The sequence below is a fragment of the Sus scrofa genome, chromosome 4 (genome assembly GCF_054392235.1).
Source record: "Sus scrofa isolate SSC_HxYL_T2T_F1_AM1 chromosome 4, Sscrofa_HxYL_maternal_Yorkshire_Landrace_v2.0, whole genome shotgun sequence".
NCBI lineage: Eukaryota > Metazoa > Chordata > Mammalia > Artiodactyla > Suidae > Sus > Sus scrofa.
Window position 1 is genome coordinate 132,443,862 of NC_139386.1, and position 18,280 is coordinate 132,462,141.

The following is an 18,280-nucleotide window of genomic DNA, read 5'->3' on the forward strand; positions in this document are numbered from 1 at the left end:
ACTCGGCCTGGGAACAAACCCTTTCTTCCACACAGGCCAGCCTACCCGGTGTCCCAGAAATACACCCCACTTTTATATTTCACGTGGCTTATTAAGAAAAATCCCTAATGCACACAAAAGTATAGAGAGAGTATAAGGAAGTCCCACGTACCCCGCACCCAGCTCTGACAAGTGTCAGTTCATATCCCGCCCACGTCCAGGATCATTGTGAAGCAAATTCTGGACTTGTCGTTTCACCCACAATTACGCAGGACAGCATCGCTCTGCCTGCACGCCTCGGCTCAGACTTGTCCCTTCCGTCCCTCGGCCTTCCAAATCCTGCCTCATCCCGCCGGGCTCGACTTGGGTCTCACAGCCTACACTGGGTCCTCTGGACTTGTCACTCCGTCTCTATCTCCCCGGGCGCCTCCCACTGCTGTCCGGTTGCTCCTTAGCTCCCGACCTGTGCCCTCACCACCGTCACTGGCCTGGGAAGCAGGGAACTGCTCTCGCGGCACCGACAGGGCCGTGGTAACGCCTGGCAGGGAAAGAACTAAGGAATAACAATCCGGTTTTATAAGGGCGATTCAATCTCGGCCCACCAGGTTCACGACACACTGACGCAATTCCTTAGATGGCACACGGGCCGCGCAGCGTGGAGGGGGCCGGAAAAGAACTCTCGGGATGGAGTCCGGAGGCCTGGGTCTTGTCCTGGCCCTTCTGTTTGTGTGCTATTTGGGGTGTATGGGGTGACTTCTCGGAGTTCAGCCATCCAAAGGAATTATGTGTAGCCCTCCTCTCGCTCCCTCCCGGGACTGGCAGAATCAAGGGCGAAAGACGGCTGTGTAATTACAAAGCACGTGGTTGATACACATCATCACCTGTAAATGCAGAAACGACTGGCAGTCTGATCTGATAACAAGGAAAACGACTGCTTTGGATCCTGCACGTGTGAGAATAAACCGAGGTTCCGAACAGACAGGGAAAACGGGAATGTACAAGGCAGGAGAGGGGTCACAGGGCACTTGGAAGGAACAGAATTCACCCTGGCAGAATGTAACAGCATTCCTGGATTCTAGCTTCAAAACCCGCCTGCCTTACAATTAACGCGGACAAAAGGAAGGCGCCTCTGAAAGGAGACTCCAAAGGAAGACAGATACGTTGCTGGTCGTTTAAGAAAAATTCTTGTTGTATTAACCAAATGAAAAAGCAACATTCGTCGGATTCCCCCCTTCAAATAAAACTAGCAGCACTATCCAATAAAATGGCTATAATTCTGAGTTTAGTTTCTCCCAGGACCTCTTCAAAGCCTCTGACTTCTCACCTTTTCCTTCTGCGTTTGCCAAAGAGCAATCGTTACTATCAAACTGCAAATACTTATCATATTACACGAAGTACTAGTTAAATGACAACAGAATCGAGGTCTATTTTTCCTCCAGCAGAACAGAGGAGAGAAGACGGCTTTATAAAAAATATATACGTATGTATAGATATATATACTGTTCGACAAACAGCCTTGCAAGCTGTTATCAGCGTCCTGTGAGAGACAGGTTCGGGCTATATTCAAACCGTCTGTTGGAATGTTAACATTATACGTTTTCTTGCGAGTAAATGAAAACAACAAGGGGTGAGGAAAAGGCCTAAATTTTATAAAATGCTAGATAATCTAGGCCAACATAGAAAAAAAAGGGTTTTTCAACTTTGGACACTAATACAATTTAGCAATAGTTGGTAAAAACAACAGCTGCTAAGCCTGGTAAATCCAAATGAGATTATTAGGTCCAAATCGCAGAAATACACAGAGAATATTTCAAAATTCCCAGCACACTGACAACAAAGCACTGAAGTGAAATCGCATTAGGAAAGGAAATGTTTTGTTTAGAAAAAAACTTTTTTTTTCTTTTTTTTTTTTAAATAAGACTGCACCATGTGTAACATCTCTGAGGTCTTCACTAGAGAAGAAAAACACAGAATCAGAGGGTGGATTCTAGAATCGTTTCCTTCCTCTATTCCCTCCCCCACCCTCCTCCACTGCACGCCCCAGGCCACTCTCTGAATCCTTAAAGCACACTCTCCCTTCTAAAAACACTGATAGAGGTTTTTTAAAAAATCATAAGGAATAACCTTTCTCTCGCTCTTGATCCCTCGAAGATAAGGAAACTGCCTGTTCCTGATCCAGTCATCTCCGCATCTCCAGGCACAAGAAACAAAGGAATTGCCAGACTCCTACCACACAGGGTTTTTTTTTTTTTTTTTTTTTTTTTTTTTTTTTTTTTGTCTTTTGCTATTTCTTGGGCCGCTCCTGCGGCATATGGAGGTTCCCAGGCTAGGGGTCCAATTGGAGCTGTAGCCACCGGCCTACACCAGAGCCACAGCAACGCGGGATCCGAGCCGCGTCTGCAACCTACACCACAGCTCACGGCAACGCCGGATCGTTAACCCACTGAGCAAGGGCAGGGACCGAACCCGCAACCTCATGGTTCCTAGTCGGATTCGTTAACCACTGCGCCACGACGGGAACTCCCCACACAGGGTTTTACACCATCCAGACTTAGCTGACTCTGAATATTCGTAACCTGCTCATTGATTACCACGAAAGACGTTTCCAAGTTAAAGTCTGCACATCTCCAAAGATGCATCAAGGCGTTTCTGCTGTGGTTCCATGGGTTAAACACCTGACAGCAGCAGCTGGGGTCGCAGCTTTGGCTTGAGTTCCACCCCTGGTCTGGGACCTTCCCTACACCACGGGTGTGGCCACTTAAGAAAGGATGCATTAAAAACACGGGGACCGTTTTTAACGTGTTCATCTGCTGAATAAGTCAAAGTTGACTTTCAGAGACTGAGGACTGAACAAATTTCAGGCTCTAATAAAAATGTACAGGTTTTTCCCATCTGGTCCTGGGACAGCGGCTGTAATTTCTTCTCAAGTGTCTGTACTTTCCCGTATCACCCATAATTATACAAAAGCCTAGGTTTCCAGCATGAAGTCATGTGACTCTAAAAAGAACCAGGAAAAAGTCCATTGAAGCCTAGTTAACTGAGACAACACGCTGTAAATCATCAAAAGACAAATCAGGAAGAATGGGCCCACAGTCCCTGCTGGGAGACAGAGCCAGCAGGCCCTCAACGGAGCTGATGGGAGGCGGAGGTCCTCAAACAGGCTCAGTGGACTGTGACCTCAGTGGAGGAAGCGGCCTCATCACAAGCCAGCCACGTGTTAAATATTCTAGAGCCCCAGGAGCTCAGTCAAGGCATTTAGGCTCCCAACTGCTCCACGAGGCTATGTCCACGGTACAGATGAGGCAGGAGACGGAGGCATGGGGTGGACCTATGCCCACCCAACCATCGACTCCGAAGGCTAGCAAGAACAGGCATCATCTTCAAACAGACCTTTGTGGGGAATAAGAGAGGCTCGGGTGGATAAGACGAAGGGCGGACCCCACACGCGCGCCCTCACCCAGCCCTCCAGGCGCCCGGGCAGCAGCCGACGTCGGGACACCCCTGAGACAGTGAACCCTTAGCGGGCCCCGCGTCCACCCCAACTCGAGCCGGGCTCAGGGTCTCCCAAGGCCCGCGCTATGGTAACGCAGAAATCATTCGGCCTGGCCCACTGCCTGCCTCCACCTTGATGAGAACATCGGAGGCAGTGGGCACGCCCTCCGCCCAGCAGGTATGGCAACGAGGGCCCGCCCAGGAGGAGACACCCGCAAATACCAGCTCCGTTCTCCCCGCAAACCCGGCCCACAGTGGGCCTTCGGGGAGCCACGGAGCTGCCCTGGGGGAGCCAGGGCCCGCTCGCCGCAGGCCTCCCCCTGCGGACTCGTTATTCTTCCCACAGACCACGCACGAGGGCTCCCAAGGGTCCCCTCGCTCCGCCTTAGTCCACGGGGGCTGCTGTCACCAACGCCCACGGAGCAGGTGGCGTCACACACCCTCATGTGTCACCGTGCTGGAGGCTGAGAAGGCCAAGATCAAGGTGCCGGGAGGCCCAGTGTCTGCTGTGCGCTGACGTCCAGGCTCGTAGAAGGACCTCCGCGGGCCCTGTCCACACAGGGTCGGAGGGGCGAGGGAGCCGTCTGGGGTCTCTTTAATCCCATTCTCTTTTTGTTAGTAGTTGATTTGCAATGTTCCGTCCATTTCCGCTGCACAGCAAGGAGACCCAGCTATACATGGGCAGACACTCTTTTCCTCACAGGATCCCCCTTCATGCTCCATCACGAGTGAGTACACACAGTTCCCTGGGCTGTACAGCAGGACCTCACTGCTCATCCACTCCAAATGCTGGAGTTTGCATCTGCGAATCCCATCCTGGAAGGCTCCACTCCCATGACTAGATTACCTCCCAAAGCCCAACCCCTCACTCCCCCAAGAACTTGGCGGAAGACACATTGGATCCACCGCAGAAGCTATGATTTTTAAACGTGTGCTAATACAATGTGCAGTCATTGATAATCTGAAACAAGGAATTGGGGAACCCCCCAAAATAATCAGGGGGAATTAACCCCGTCCTTCTAGGTGAAACAACAGAAAAACTTCAGGAAGCAGAGGGGGACTCACACAATCTCCACGGGATCCGTGTGATGAAAAGAAATGGGAGCATGTCGTCCTCCTGCTCAAGCTTTTTTTCATCTTAGCCTCCTCCGCGGCATCCCCATGGTCCTGCTCGCCCGCCCACACCCCCAACACACCTCATCCAGCGGCAGCATCACTTCCCCAAACAAATCCAATGTTGCCTTCGGCTTGGAAACCTTCCATGGGCTCCCTGGGCCCCTCCTGATGAAGCTGCAAGCTGTCTACGGGGTAAAAACGCATCTCCCAGCCCGGCCCAGGCAGAGACGGAGCCAGAATCATCACTGGGAGTTCCAGCTCCCGCTGCAGGGCTCCTGTGTGTCCATGACACAAAAGGGAAAGGCTGACTTTGATGGGGCTGTGCTACACTGCTTATAGACTTGAAAAACTCCAAGTGTGAGGCTGATTCCAAGCACATTTTCACATCACAGTGAGAGCCACTACAACAGATAAAATTAGCAAAATGCAGTTTTTTTCAGGCAAAAAGGCAGGCCCCACATGGCCGAAGAAACAAGCATTTACAGCCAAAAAGAACTTTAGGCCTCCTGCTACGATGCAGCAGATACAGAGAATGTTCACCTTCTTTAGCTCCAACAATTTGATTCATGTCCCATGACTTTATACACTAAAGCATTTGCTAAATTATTTTCCCTGTGCATAAAACATACACATAAAATGTAAGTGATGCCAAACTTAAAAATAATGGTAAAGTAAAAAAGAATTGTCTGGAAGATGGAACTGAAACTAGATGATTTTACTTCATCTTTGGGTATTTCATGACGGGTGTCTAAGCATCTGATACCCAAAGATGTAACGTATGAAAGAACGGACATGCTTGTGGGAAAGTTAAAACTCTATGAGCACCTTCTCCCAGATCTTATGGAAAAGCACTATTTTTCCACAATATAGAGAAAATATTTCATTGTTATTCTAAAACAAGCACCAAACGAAGGGCACATTAGTTTAATCCCTTATTTTTAAAGAGTTGATGGGAGGGGCGCAAATACTGAAAGCTATCAGTGATCAAGACAGATTTTGGTTTAATTTTCCCAAACGTCTAATACAGGCCAAGCGACTTAGAGAGAGGAAAACCTAAGCTGGCCCAGCTCTCTTGAAAGGTTAAGTGGAACGGTGCTAAACCGGGCAATAGGATTAATGACGGGCGACCCTTCACAGCAGCCCAGGATTCCCTCCCACGCAGGAGGCTTCACAGATGTGTCTTTTGCCGTAGCTGGCTCTGTGGCATTACTGTCTGTACTGCAGCCCCTCCAAAGGCTGCCACGTTCTCCATTCACCTTCATGACTAGGAGTAAAGAAAGATCTGGTGAAGAGCAGAACAATGGGCAAAGTAGGGCCTGAATCCGCCTGTGGCCCAAGCGCCCCCTCTCAGTTGGGTTGATTTGATCAGTTCTCCACCAACAAAGAACAAGCCATGCCTGAAAAAACCTAGATCCTGCTTTAGCATCCTAAGCCATGTAGGAGATGCTTATTATATCTGCTTTGTTCTCTATTTCTATGGTGCCCATCGCCATGGAAACAAGGAGCACAGATGGAAAAGTAGGCTAGAAATACCCAGAAATGAGGGTGCGGACGGGGAGTATGGAAGACAGGGCCTTTCACTGGTGAAGAGAGAAGAGGCTGGAATGTTTCCATCAACACAACCTGAAGGGAGCCTTCTAACGGAAAAAGTAGGTCTGCTCTGTCTTTAAGAGGCCAGCAGGAGAAAGCAGCCAAGATTCAATACGTATCCGTGTTTGTAGGAGGTAGCGTTGCTAAGCTTTGGAGGTTTTAAAGCCGGATGTATTTTATTAGAAAAATGTGTATGCAAATTCAGACCTTTACACGGCCTCCAATTTCGGAAATCACGTCCGCATTCCAGGGTGGACAACTGCTACTTCCAATCTGGGGTGACGCTGTAGCACTAAAAGTTGAGACATCTGCTAAGGAAGTGTGGCTGGGAAGATAAGTTGATACAATGAATATCTTCCTGAAAGTGACAAGTCTGTCTTCCAAGGTTTTGTATGAAATGATCCAAAAGGAAATTGCTGGGTGGGGTGGTGGGGGCGACTGTTGTTTCACCCCAGGGAGTCGTCGCTGTCCCTGCTCAAGGGGGACAAGGCCTTTCCGGCGTCCAGCCCCTGCTGTGTGTACAGAGACCTACCAGTCCCCGCCAGCAGCTCTGTAAGAAAACTCTCCCCACTCCCAGAGCGCTGTCTGGGTGGTTTCTATTTGATTTTGACTGAGTCCTCCGTGTTCATCATTTTCTGGGACATTTGGAATACTCGGGGTATTATTTATGTTGTCACTGGTCAGGAAGTAGGAAAAGGAGCCACACCAGCCACATAAGTGTCCTGGGAGGTTTTTCTCTACGTACATAAAAATGGTGTACGAAGCAAAAAGGCAGGGGATGCTTTCTGGACTAAGTTGCTGGAGAGTGTTTAACACTCTGGCACCTGACAGAATCCAGCAGCAAAGGCCATGGGTAACTCTGTGGGAATTTTAGGTCCAGATGCTAACTAGTTGTGATGCCGGGTGATTTTTCGCTTTGCCTTTCTCAACCTGAATGTCTCATCGGTAAAAAGAAAAATGGACATAGAACAAGGACATGAACTGGAGGGGTTCTAAGGATGATTTCAAGGCAGCTTAAAATGTTATGCACGCGTGTCGATTATTCCAGGAAAGCCCCTCGAGGGCACCCAACACATAAACGTTAAAAACCGGCAGAGAGCCTCTGAGGTCCCCTCCACACAACTCTAGAGGACCACGACTTGAACCAACTTACCCAAGTAAACTCAAGGCACTGTGCTCAGACTCAGGCGAGCATCCTATTCAAGTCTCCTCAAAAGCCCTCACCCAGAGGAGGCCGCCCCAGCCCCTCTCCGTGACCGCCGACCCCCCACCACTCTCTAGCTCTGCTCTGGCTGCATTTTTCTTCATGACGCCGTATGTTGGATATGCTTACTGGCTCTCTTTCCTCCTCTAGGATGTATGCTCCGTGCAAAAAAAAAATAAATAAAATAAAATGTTTTTTTCTGTTTTCTTCATTGTTAGATTCAATGCCTGGCGTGATGCCTTTACATCTATAAAATGAGGCATGGCAGACCCCAAAATTCAAATACATTTTTTTTTCTTTTTTAAATCATCCAGGGGCCTGCAAAGAGCAATGCACTCTATTAAGCATTTTGTGAGCATATCTATCTTACTTAATTTGCATATGATCACAGGAAGGCAGGTTTTCCAATCTTTAGAGCCTTTTATAAGACAGAAAATAGTTGGCAGGCAATATACTGCAGAAAGAGCTGCCTCATCAGGTGCCAGATCTGCAGCTAAATTGTGGAGTTTGCTGAGACAAGTCACATATCCCTTTATAAGCTCAGTTTCCAGGAGTTCCCATCATGGCTTGGCGGAAACAAATCTGACTAGCATCCATGAGGATGCAGGTTCGATCCCTGGCCTTGCTCAGTGGGTTAAGGATCCAGTGAGCTGTGGTATAGGTCGCAGATGTGGCTCGGATCCCATGTTGCTGTGGCTGTGCTATAGGCCAACAGCTGCAGCTCTGATTAGACCCCTAGCCTGGGAACCTCCATAGGCTGCAGGTGGCCCTAAAAGGACAAACAAACAAACAAAAAAATACCCACACACAAAAAAAACAAAAATAAAAAAACCCTCGGTTTCCACATTTATATCAGGGGGATAACATCTGCCCCATCTCCTGCAGTCGGCAGGAGATTAATGAGAGCACAAAGGCTTGTGTACCTGAGAAGTGGTGTGAGAGGGTGTGCTATCGGAGGTGATGTGGTGGGGGTTCCTGTGTTTCAGGAGAGATTTGCTACAAGCTGTTGGCAGAAGGGGCACAGGACACCTGCACCATGTCCTTACACACAGGCTGTCAGGAGCATCCAGGATCCAGCAGGACCCCAGAAAACACCTCCTCATCCAGAGGATGACTGGCAGGCTCAAGTCCACTCCCTTCAGATGACATCACTCAGTAAAGAACCAAATGTCCCAAACCTAGCCTGCCACTGAAACTTTTTGCATGTAATTCGCAACCTCCTCTGGGAAAGAAATTAGCATTTCTGACAAAACACTGCAGAAAAAAAAACTTTTCCACAGGATTAAGAGTTGTTCTTAGAAATGAGTCACCCAACAGGAGCTCCCTGGTGGCTCAGAGGGTTAAGGACCTGGTGTTGTCACGGCTCCAGCTCAGGTCACTGTTGCGGCACGGTTTGCTCCCTAGCCTGGGAATTTCTGCATGACGAGGACATGGCCGGGGTGGGGGGGGGAAGATCTGGGTCACCCACAGAACAAGGTGACTGTCAGTCAAACATCGGGTGGTTCTTAGCAACACTCTTTTTGTGTCTAATCTAACAACGGGTTTAAATAAAAACTTGTGTACTATTTCTAAATGTTCTAGAGCGTATGAGTGGATGTTCTTAACATGGATAATAGTGATTCAATCACTTCGGTATCGAATTAGCTTCCATCAAGTCCTTCTTAAAGAGTGATATACTCTAGCCAGGTTCTTCCTCTCTTGCATGTTCTTGTCCACCGCGAAGACACATCTTTAAACTGGGCTATTACAGGCCTTTTCCCTTAGAGTTGATAGCTAGTTTGATTGAAGTTTTCTTTGGTGCCCAAACCAGATGCTCTTCAAAATGGGGCCCAAGGTTGGGGCGGGGGGGATGTTTTGGTTTTGGTGATCAATTTCCAGATGGCCAATTAAGCCTCATTTAAAAGTATCTGTGGAGTTCCCTGGTGGCTCAGTGGGTTAAGGATCCAGCATTGTCACTGCAGTGGCTCAGGTTACTGCTATGGCACAGGTCTGATCCCCCCTGGGCCCCAAATGTCTGCAAACTGTAGGTATGGCCAACAATTTGTTTTAAAAATAAAAATATCTGCTTTGGAACACCTGATGCCCAGCTGGTTCTTTCTGGCCATCACCCTGTTTCTCTTTTCACAGTCATTCTCTCCCCATGGCCCAAAAGAAAGGTAATTATCTCAGTTCTCAGGAGTTTGCAGGTGGCGCATTGTCTTCAGAAGTAAAACTCCAAGGCCCCAAGGTGAAGGTCCTCTGAAATACCCACGGGGTGACAGACGTCAACACGGTGAATGACTTTCAAGACTGAGAAATCCTTCCGGGGGTCAGAGGAAAATATCCATTTCTTTGCTTCAAAAAATACTGGGGGAAGACCTCATTGAGTTGTCAGGCAATAGAACGTGGACAATCATTTTTGCAATCAATCTCTGGGTAACTTTTGCCAGACAGCTTAAAAAATAGATATAATTACACTGCCTCCACTCCCCTGTACTTACTTATGTATTAAGGTGTCTTAGCATTTACATCTGAAAAGAAACACTTGATGTGGTTGTGAAGCCTCTCTCACTTTAGTAATGGGTAACACCTACCTATGCATAAAGAAACTATTTTTAAGCCTCAGCCCCAGGCATCTCATTGAGGTTATTTTCTAATAAAATTTTACCTGTGCTTAATAATTATTCATCAAAATTCCAATACACTTGTTCTGCTTAATTGTCTATTAGCCAAAACCATAATAACTCAACCCAAATGAAATTCGATTTAACATCTGGAGCCTTACTATCACAAGGACTTAAAAGAAATGTAGGGAGTTCCCGTTGTGGCGCAGTGGTTAACGAATCCGACTAGAAACCATGGGGTTGCGGGTTCGATCCCTGCCCTTGCTCAGTGGCTTAAGGATCCGGCGTTGCCGTGAGCTGTGGTGTAGGTTGCAGACGCGGCTCGGATCCAGCGTTGCTCTGGCCCTGGTGTAGGCCAGCGGCTTCAGCTCCGATGAGACCCCTCGCCTGGGAACTTCCATATGCCGCGGGAGCGGCCCAAGAAATGGCAAAAAGACAAAAAGAAAAAAAAAAAGAAATGTAGATGCAGGGTGTGTATGTGTGTGTCACACGAGTTTGATCTGGTGACCAATGAGCGCTTTTCAAACATGAGAATCTTACATGGCGATTAAGCTTTATAGGCGAAGAGGAATGAAATGAGTTCCACAAGGGAAACAACTTTGTAAAATTCCCACCTTTTCCAGACCAGCTTATTTAGGGGTTGTTTTGTGTTTTTTTTTAAAGTGGATGACATGGTAGATATGAAATCACTTATTTAATTTAGTTTCCACTGGGCACATTAAAAATAGTGTTTTCAAAAATCCATATTTATATAATATCAGAAGTGCCATCTTTTCCAACTATTTAAAATAATGATGAAGATGTTTAGGCATTAATTTTTAAAACATACGAAGCCAGGACAGAGTGTTTCAAAATCCATTCAGAGGATATGAGATGAGTAACATTCAGATGCTGTGTTTTAAACCTCCTGTAAGCCAAGAACTTGTGTTGACCATCTAAAATTTTGACTTCTAACAGAAAGATAAAGCCAGGATTATTTCAGTTGAAATCCAAAGGCGGTCTCAAGCATCCCCAGCAAACGGCCAACTCCAGAACCCTGGACACCAGCAAACTTGTTCAACAAACACCAGCTCATTGGCAAAACTACTTTGGCCATTCAACTGCTATGTGTTAACAGCATAATATACAATATCCCTTCTTCCTACTTCTAACCATCAAGGAGGTCTTTGAGATTTTCAAATATCAGTCAAAAGCACCTAAGTGAGACAAAGCCTGGGACAAAATAACAAGCATATTGAATTTTACTGCCTGATTCTTTCGCACACATCCGTTCACACGCCAGGGATAGAGCCTGGCCCAGGAAGCTCAGGAGATGAACAAATCAGCCTTCTTCCTGAGGGGGCACCTAGGAAGAGGCAGGGGTGTCCTCTGGCACAGGTACAGAAAGCTTCCAAGGCTCAGAGGCAGCACGGAGAAGGGATGGGGAGCTCCTGGAAGTGGCAGGCAGAGGGCAAGGGTCTGGAATGGTCTTTCCGACCAAGTACACTTGAAGTGACTCTTGAAAGATGCGTGGGTGTTTGACAAGGGGATACGAACACCGCAGAGAGAGAAGGAAAAAGAGCCGCGGAAGGAAACCATCCGGCTACCTCGCACCCTTCTCCCTGCACCGCGCCGGTTTCGGGTGGTGCCTGGGGGTGTGTGCGTTGGTGACTGAGAAACGACGGGGTGAGAGGCGAGAGGGGGCCTGGCGAGTTAGAGAGTAGACGGAGGAAGATGATCACGTGGCTCTCCAAGGCGCTGGGACTGGATCCTGCGACAAAGCAAGTCATTAAAGGCTCAGGAGACCACGCAGGGGTGGAATGCGACGTGCCTTCGACGGTGATGACTGTCTGCGGGGCAGACAAAAAGGCTGAGGGGTGGGAGACGGGAGAGACGACGAGCGGCACTGCCTGTCACAGGCAGTCAGCAGCCGTCCTGGAAAAGGCGCAAGGCGATCAAGCGGCTGTGAAAGCGGGGTGCCGGTGGGCACGGCCTCGGACAGAAGGCTCACCACTGTCTAAGGGAGAATGGAGCAAAGAGAAGCCCAGGATGAGTTCTAAGTATTTGGGGTGAAGTCACTGGGTAAATGGTATTGCTATTTGCAAAAAAAAAAAAAAAAAAAATACGGAATGGAAAGATGAAAAGCAAGTTTTCTGGGAGAAAGCATCTTTGGCACTCTACCCTAGACTCTCGCTGGTTCTAGGAGGCAGGGAGCACAGGTGACATTATCCGCACTTTATGTTCAAAGGGGCACCTTTTTTGTGCCCAGAATCACAAGGGGTAATTTGTGAGTTTGCCACCCATGAAGCTTAAGAGTAGACACAAGAGAGACAAGACCCATGCTTTCCCCAAACCTAAATTCTGGTCTGTGGGGGCAGGGTGGGAATAGATCAATAATCTAGCAAACACTAAACCGAGGCCTGAGAGACTGTGATGGGTCAGGCGGGGGTACTTTATCCGAGGTCAGGGAAAGCGCCCCTGAGTCCCACTGGAGCTGACCTTCCGCAGAGAAGGAAGCGGTGATACAGATTCAGAGAGGAAGAGCGGGCCAGGCGGAGAGCAGCACTGAGACGTCCCCGAGGTAGGAACAAGGCCGGAGCGCCCCGCGGGAGGAATCCCAAACATGGGGCAAGCGGGGAGCCCCCAGAAGCCCCAGCCGCGAGGGCATTCCTGGGAGGGTCGAGGGGAAAGGCTTGCGGCCCCTCAGGGCAGTGTGAGCCGAGCCTAACCACACTGGCACCTGCCCACCAAGCCTAACGCTGTGTGGCTAGAAACTGCATCATGACTCACACACTTTTCAAAGATGCATCTTTGCTCAGTTGCCTATTTCAGCACTGAAATAGGGCCAGGAACAAACTCCTTTAGTTCTGCCTAGAGAGAACAACTTTAAAATCTTCAGATGAACAGAATTCATTTTAAATGTCTCAACTCCGAGCAAGAAACAACCTGCAGTCCGATGGCAGGCGGCTTGGCTCTCCCAGGGTACCTGGGAGCAGAGGCTTCTGGCCGCTCCCCAGGCCCCTCAAAGGGTCTAGAGGGGCAACATTTTCCCCAGAGGATGCTCCATCAGCTCAGCTGGACCGGACAAGGAAAAATGGTACCCCATTGCCAACGTGCCAAGCTGGGTTCCTGTCTAAGCGAAATGGAAAGCTTTGGAAAGAACGGGGGCTGGGCTGCCTGCTAGCTTCGAAGTGGGCATCCCAAGCCCAGCAGTCCAGCCAGCTCTCCGCAACACACTGCCCACGCCTCCCATCCTGCGGTCACCTTCCACTGCTGTTCTGCAGGCTACTGTTTTTCTGCCAGCCGTCTTTCACATGCCACCATTTAGCCAAAGGGCTTCCAATTCCACTTGCCAAGGGTGATGCCTATCAACCCTCTGACCCTTTCTGAAAAGATTCTACTTTCCAGTCAACTTTCTCCAATGATTCTCCTGGTTGTGTCCTAAAAAAGTACCTGAATGTAGAGTTTGCCTATCCAGCGTGAATGAATTTTAAGAGAATTAAATTATTCCCAAATGATGTGGCTCCTTTCAGAGCATCGCACTGAGAAGTTATATATTACGTACACTTATTGTAAAGAATGCCTCCTTTGGAAGGTGCTGGAACCCTGTGGCTCATTCTGACCTGTGCCTGGGGCAGGCTCATCTCCTGTGTGAGCTCATTTCAAACCACTGCATCCCTTTACTTCAGCTCACCGGCCAACTTTTTCTTTCTAAAGTCACCATTCCACCTCCGACCACAAGATGCTGGCACATACTTTGATGGCACCTGTACGGCTCTTTGGTAACAAGCTGGGGAGTGGCAACGTTTCACTCACTTCCAGTGATGGATGCCCTGCCTCCCCCAGTCACCTGCTATCACAGAGGACGTGTGCAGTTTTGCTATCTCACTGTGTCCCTAGATCCTAGCGTAGGGTCTGGCACACGGTAGGTGCTTAACAAACAGCTGCTGAAAAAAACACTGTGGAATATACTCCTTGGTGGAACGTTCCTCTTCCAAAGAGTGGATCTGACAGAAATCATTCACTTACGTCGAGGCTGAAGCAGGTTACAGGAGCTATTCTACTTTTTATTTTAAAGAATATATATGCGTATGAAAAGACTTTGCTGCTATTTATTTGGGTTTAAGCTGATTTGGAGCTGATTTTTAGCTCAAAAAGTGTGACTAAAAATTTAATAACACTCATTTGGATGTGTCTGGAGATGACTAATTCTAACACGTTTTTTAAAAAAATGGAATGAGAGCTCATTTTCAACAAGCATCCCTCAGCATAGGCCCAGCCTGGTCTGTCAGGCACTCTCTATGCAACCTTCTTTTCCTTTAAGCCTCACATCTGAATCTGAGGCCCCGCTTACAGATGGGGACACTGAGGACGCGAGAGGCTGAGGTCACACCTCGAGGAAGTGCCGGAGCCAGAACGCACATCTGGATTTTCGTGATTCCAAGAGCTGTTTAAACCTAAGCTGCACTTTTGGCTAAGAAATCACTGCTGACATCGAGTCATAATGTCACTCCCGCCCATGAGGCGGTACAGGACTGCAGTCTAGGGCCACCATTTGGGCAGGTGTTTAAAACAGGATTTAGACGCCTATGAACTAACATTTACTGAGAGCTTGTTCTACGCTGGACACTGTATTAGATGCTTTCGTGTCAGTATTTCTTTGCATCCTATGGACCCTGTAAGATGGGTAACTAGAACAAAAAAGAGGCATAGCCGCACCAACGCTCCCTCCCCTCTTCCTTCCAAAGGATGTGAGCCCTCCATGGCCTTTTTTTTGGGGGGGGCACCCCTGCGACATATGGAGGTTCCCAGGCTAGGGGTCGAATTGGAGCCATAGCTGCCAGCGTACACCAGAGCCAGAGCAACACGGGATCCGAGTCACGTCTGCGACCGACACCACAGCTCACGGCAACGCCGGATCCTTAACCCAGAGCGAGGCCAGAGATCGAAGCCACGTCCTCATGGATACTAGCCAGATTTGTTTCTTCTGAGCCACGACGGGAACTCCAAGATCCCTCCACGTGTGAGCTGGGCCCAAGGTCATCCAGAATGAGGACAGCATTCCCGTGTCTCTCCCGGCCAGGGGAGCTCATGTCCTGAGTTCCGGTCAATGAGATGGTACAGCAAGGGTGTGACAACCCCCAGGAAACTTCCTTAGAGACCATGGGCTCGAGCGTTTCCCGTTTTCTTTCCTTCTTTCCTCCCTCCTACACTTGGTGCCTGGATGTGACAGCGGAAGCTCCACGAGGACCATGACGTTGAAGGCCCCATGTGATGCCTGCTAGATCTAAACGGGGGAAGCAGCCCAGGTCTCAGGAGATTTGTGAAACAGCAATACCAGCTCTGGAGTCTCTCTCTCTAAACTTTTTTTTAATGTGAAAGTGAAACCACCATGACTTTCCTTAAGCTACTGTCCCTTGTGGTCTCTGTAACTGGCAGCTAATGACAGCTTATCTAGCAACGCATCCAAGGTGACAGTGTAGGGTTCAAACCCAGGTCCATCAGTCTTCCAAGTCCGTGCTCTTAAAGCGAAGCCTGAAGAACTCCTGCAGATGGTTTACGGGAGATAAGGGGCAGGGGTTGGAGTGTAAAAGTACTGAAAAGAATTTGACAGAAGAACGGAACCCAGGTTCGAATACGCTCTCAAATTTGCATGCCCGAGAGACAATCAAAGGACACATGCTACTCTGCTCAAGGGTCAAGAACTTAGTCTCCATCGGCGGGGGACAGAGGAAGAGCTCAGTTACCTGCATGGAGCTGGAAAGAGGAGAAGAGAAACTGAACAGCTGGTAATGTCTCTGGAAGAAGCTGCAGACCGGGGACTGAGCGCTGCAGAAACACACTGCAGGACAGGACCGACAAGGCAGAGTTACAAGGAACCCTGAAACCGAAGAGGCCGGAGATGAAGTTCAAAGATACACAGTCTGGAATGGGACGTGCAGAGTCACGTGACCCATATCAAAGGCAGCATAAGGACCACAAAGGCCAAAGGAAAGGTCAAGGTCGAAGTTCTGACAACTAATTTGTATGCATTTCCTTCACTCGAGTTCCTAGCAGCATCGAAGAAGTGAATTTAAATTGGGTTGCAATTGAGCAGAGTCCTAAATGAGAGGAAGTCATAGAACAGGGCGTTTGTTATTACCCTTTGTTTGATTTCTAAATGAACTGCACTGATAAGAACTCAGCAGATTCGGTGACTGGAGTTGGGCCCTAATTTTACTTAAGCTCAGTCTTAATGAGCCAGAAAAAGGAAAAATAAGGTATGGCTGCCAAAGACATTTTAAGTACCAGAAAAAAAAAAAAAAAAGTATAATAAAAGTATGCAGGACATTCAGGAAATAGAGATGGGGCATAAAATGCCAGGGAGCAATAGTGATAAAATGAAAGGCAGCAATATGAAAACTGACATGACAAATTAGAATGCATTCTACAATTAGTTAAAGAAATTCTACCTGCTAACTGGGCCTCCCAGATTCCTTTCGAGTGGTCATGGCTCTGAACTGTTTGCAGAGCACCTGCACACCCTGAGTCATGAAAGCAGCGAGGGCCACGCTGTAAAGAAGCAATGAAAACCATGCCACCGAGGCTGGAGAAACATGACAGACTCGGCGCACGTTTGTTTCTGCTAATACCGGTGTGTCCTAGAAGGGTGCTGGAGAAAAGAAACAAAAATAAAATTGGGGAAGTCAACATGAGAGATACTCAATGAACATCAGAGATTAGATCAGATAGGCTATTTTTTTTTTTATGGGCAGTAAAAAAAACAAAAAAGGAAACATTAATTACTCAGATACCATCAAAAAGGATTTTAAAATTATAAAAACTTGTTTATAAATAAAAATTCTGCCTCAAACAATAATCTTCTACATACTAAGATATTTCCACCCGTCAACTCTAGGAAACAAAACAAAAATCACCAATTTCAAGGCACTGCAGGAAAATACCCACAGTCTAAAAAAACTTGGAGGGATCAGGGAATGTCATTCAGAAAATAAGCTATCGGAGTTCCCGTCGTGGCGCAGTGGTTAACAAATCCGACTAGGAACCATGAGGTTGCGGGTTCGGTCCCTGCCCTTGCTCAGTGGCTTAAGGATCCGGCATTGCCGTGAGCTGTGGTGTAGGTTGCAGAGGCAGCTCGGATCCTGCGTTGCTGTGGCTCTGGCGTAGGCTGGCGGCTACAGCTCTGATTAGACCCCTAGCCTGGGAACCTCCATATGCCATGGGAGCGGCCCAAGAAAAGACAAAAAACCAAAAAAAAAAAGAAAATAAGCTATCAAGTCATGAAAAGACACAGAGGAAACGCAAATGCATAATACTAAGTGCAGGAAGCCAATCCGAAAAGGCTACAGACTGTTTGACTCCAACTATATGATATTTTAGAAAAGGCAAAACTATGGAGACAGTCAAAGCAGCAGTGGTTGCCCGGGGCTAGGGAAGTAGGAAGGCCAACAGGTGGAGCACAGAGGATTTTTAAGGCAGTGACAATGTGATACAGTATTGCACCCTGATATTACAATGGTGGATACATGTTGTGATACAGTGGCCAAACCCATGGCATGTACCACACCAAGCGTGAAGGGCAATCTATCTACAGTCTTTAGGTGATAATGATGTCTCACTGTAGGTTCACGGATTGTATCAAATGTACCACTTTGGCCGGGGATGCTGAGAATGGGGAAGGCTGTGCATGAGGGCGGCAGCTAGAGGGGAACTCAGTGCACTTACTCTCCATTTTTCTGTGAACCTGAAACTGCTCTACCAAAGGGAACAGGTGGGGGCGGGAGGGATGGCCTGGAGGTTCGGGACTGGTGTATGCACACCGAGGTATAAGGAATGACCGGCCAACGGGGACCTGCCGTCTAGCACAGGGAACTCCACCCAGGATTCTGGGATGCTCTATGCGGGAAAAGAATCTGCACTGTGTGTACATGGATAACTGGATCACTCTGTGGTCCAGCAGAAATCAGCACACCGTGCTAAAGCAACTCTACTGCAATAAAACTTAAGGAAAAAAAAAACCCCTCTATTTAAAGAAACCTTGGAGGACCTGGTATCCTTTTCCAGTGACACTGATTCGGGTCCCTTTCATGTTCGTGAATGTTGATGCCTTCATTAGGAGGATCCGGAGAATGAGACAGCAATGGGGGAGGGGAATAGTCTTAAACAAGCACACGTTTATCTTATTTTCGCTTTTTAGGGCCGCACCTGTGGCATCTGAAGTTCCCAGGCTACGGGTCGAATTGGAGCTACAGCTGCAGGCCTCCGCCACAGCCATGCAGCATCCAAGCCAGGCCTGCGACCTACACCACAGCCCACG

At 48.2% G+C, this 18,280-nt stretch overlaps 1 long non-coding RNA gene across 1 annotated transcript; it reads left to right on the top strand.

The window, feature by feature from the left end:
- The first annotated feature begins 129 nt into the window (after positions 1–129).
- LOC146404277 (uncharacterized) lies at positions 130–7,575 on the top strand. The gene is made up of 2 exons (XR_014844884.1): positions 130–2,217; positions 2,512–7,575. It is a non-coding gene; the product is annotated as an uncharacterized LOC146404277 (long non-coding RNA).
- The last annotated feature ends 10,705 nt before the right edge of the window (positions 7,576–18,280 follow it).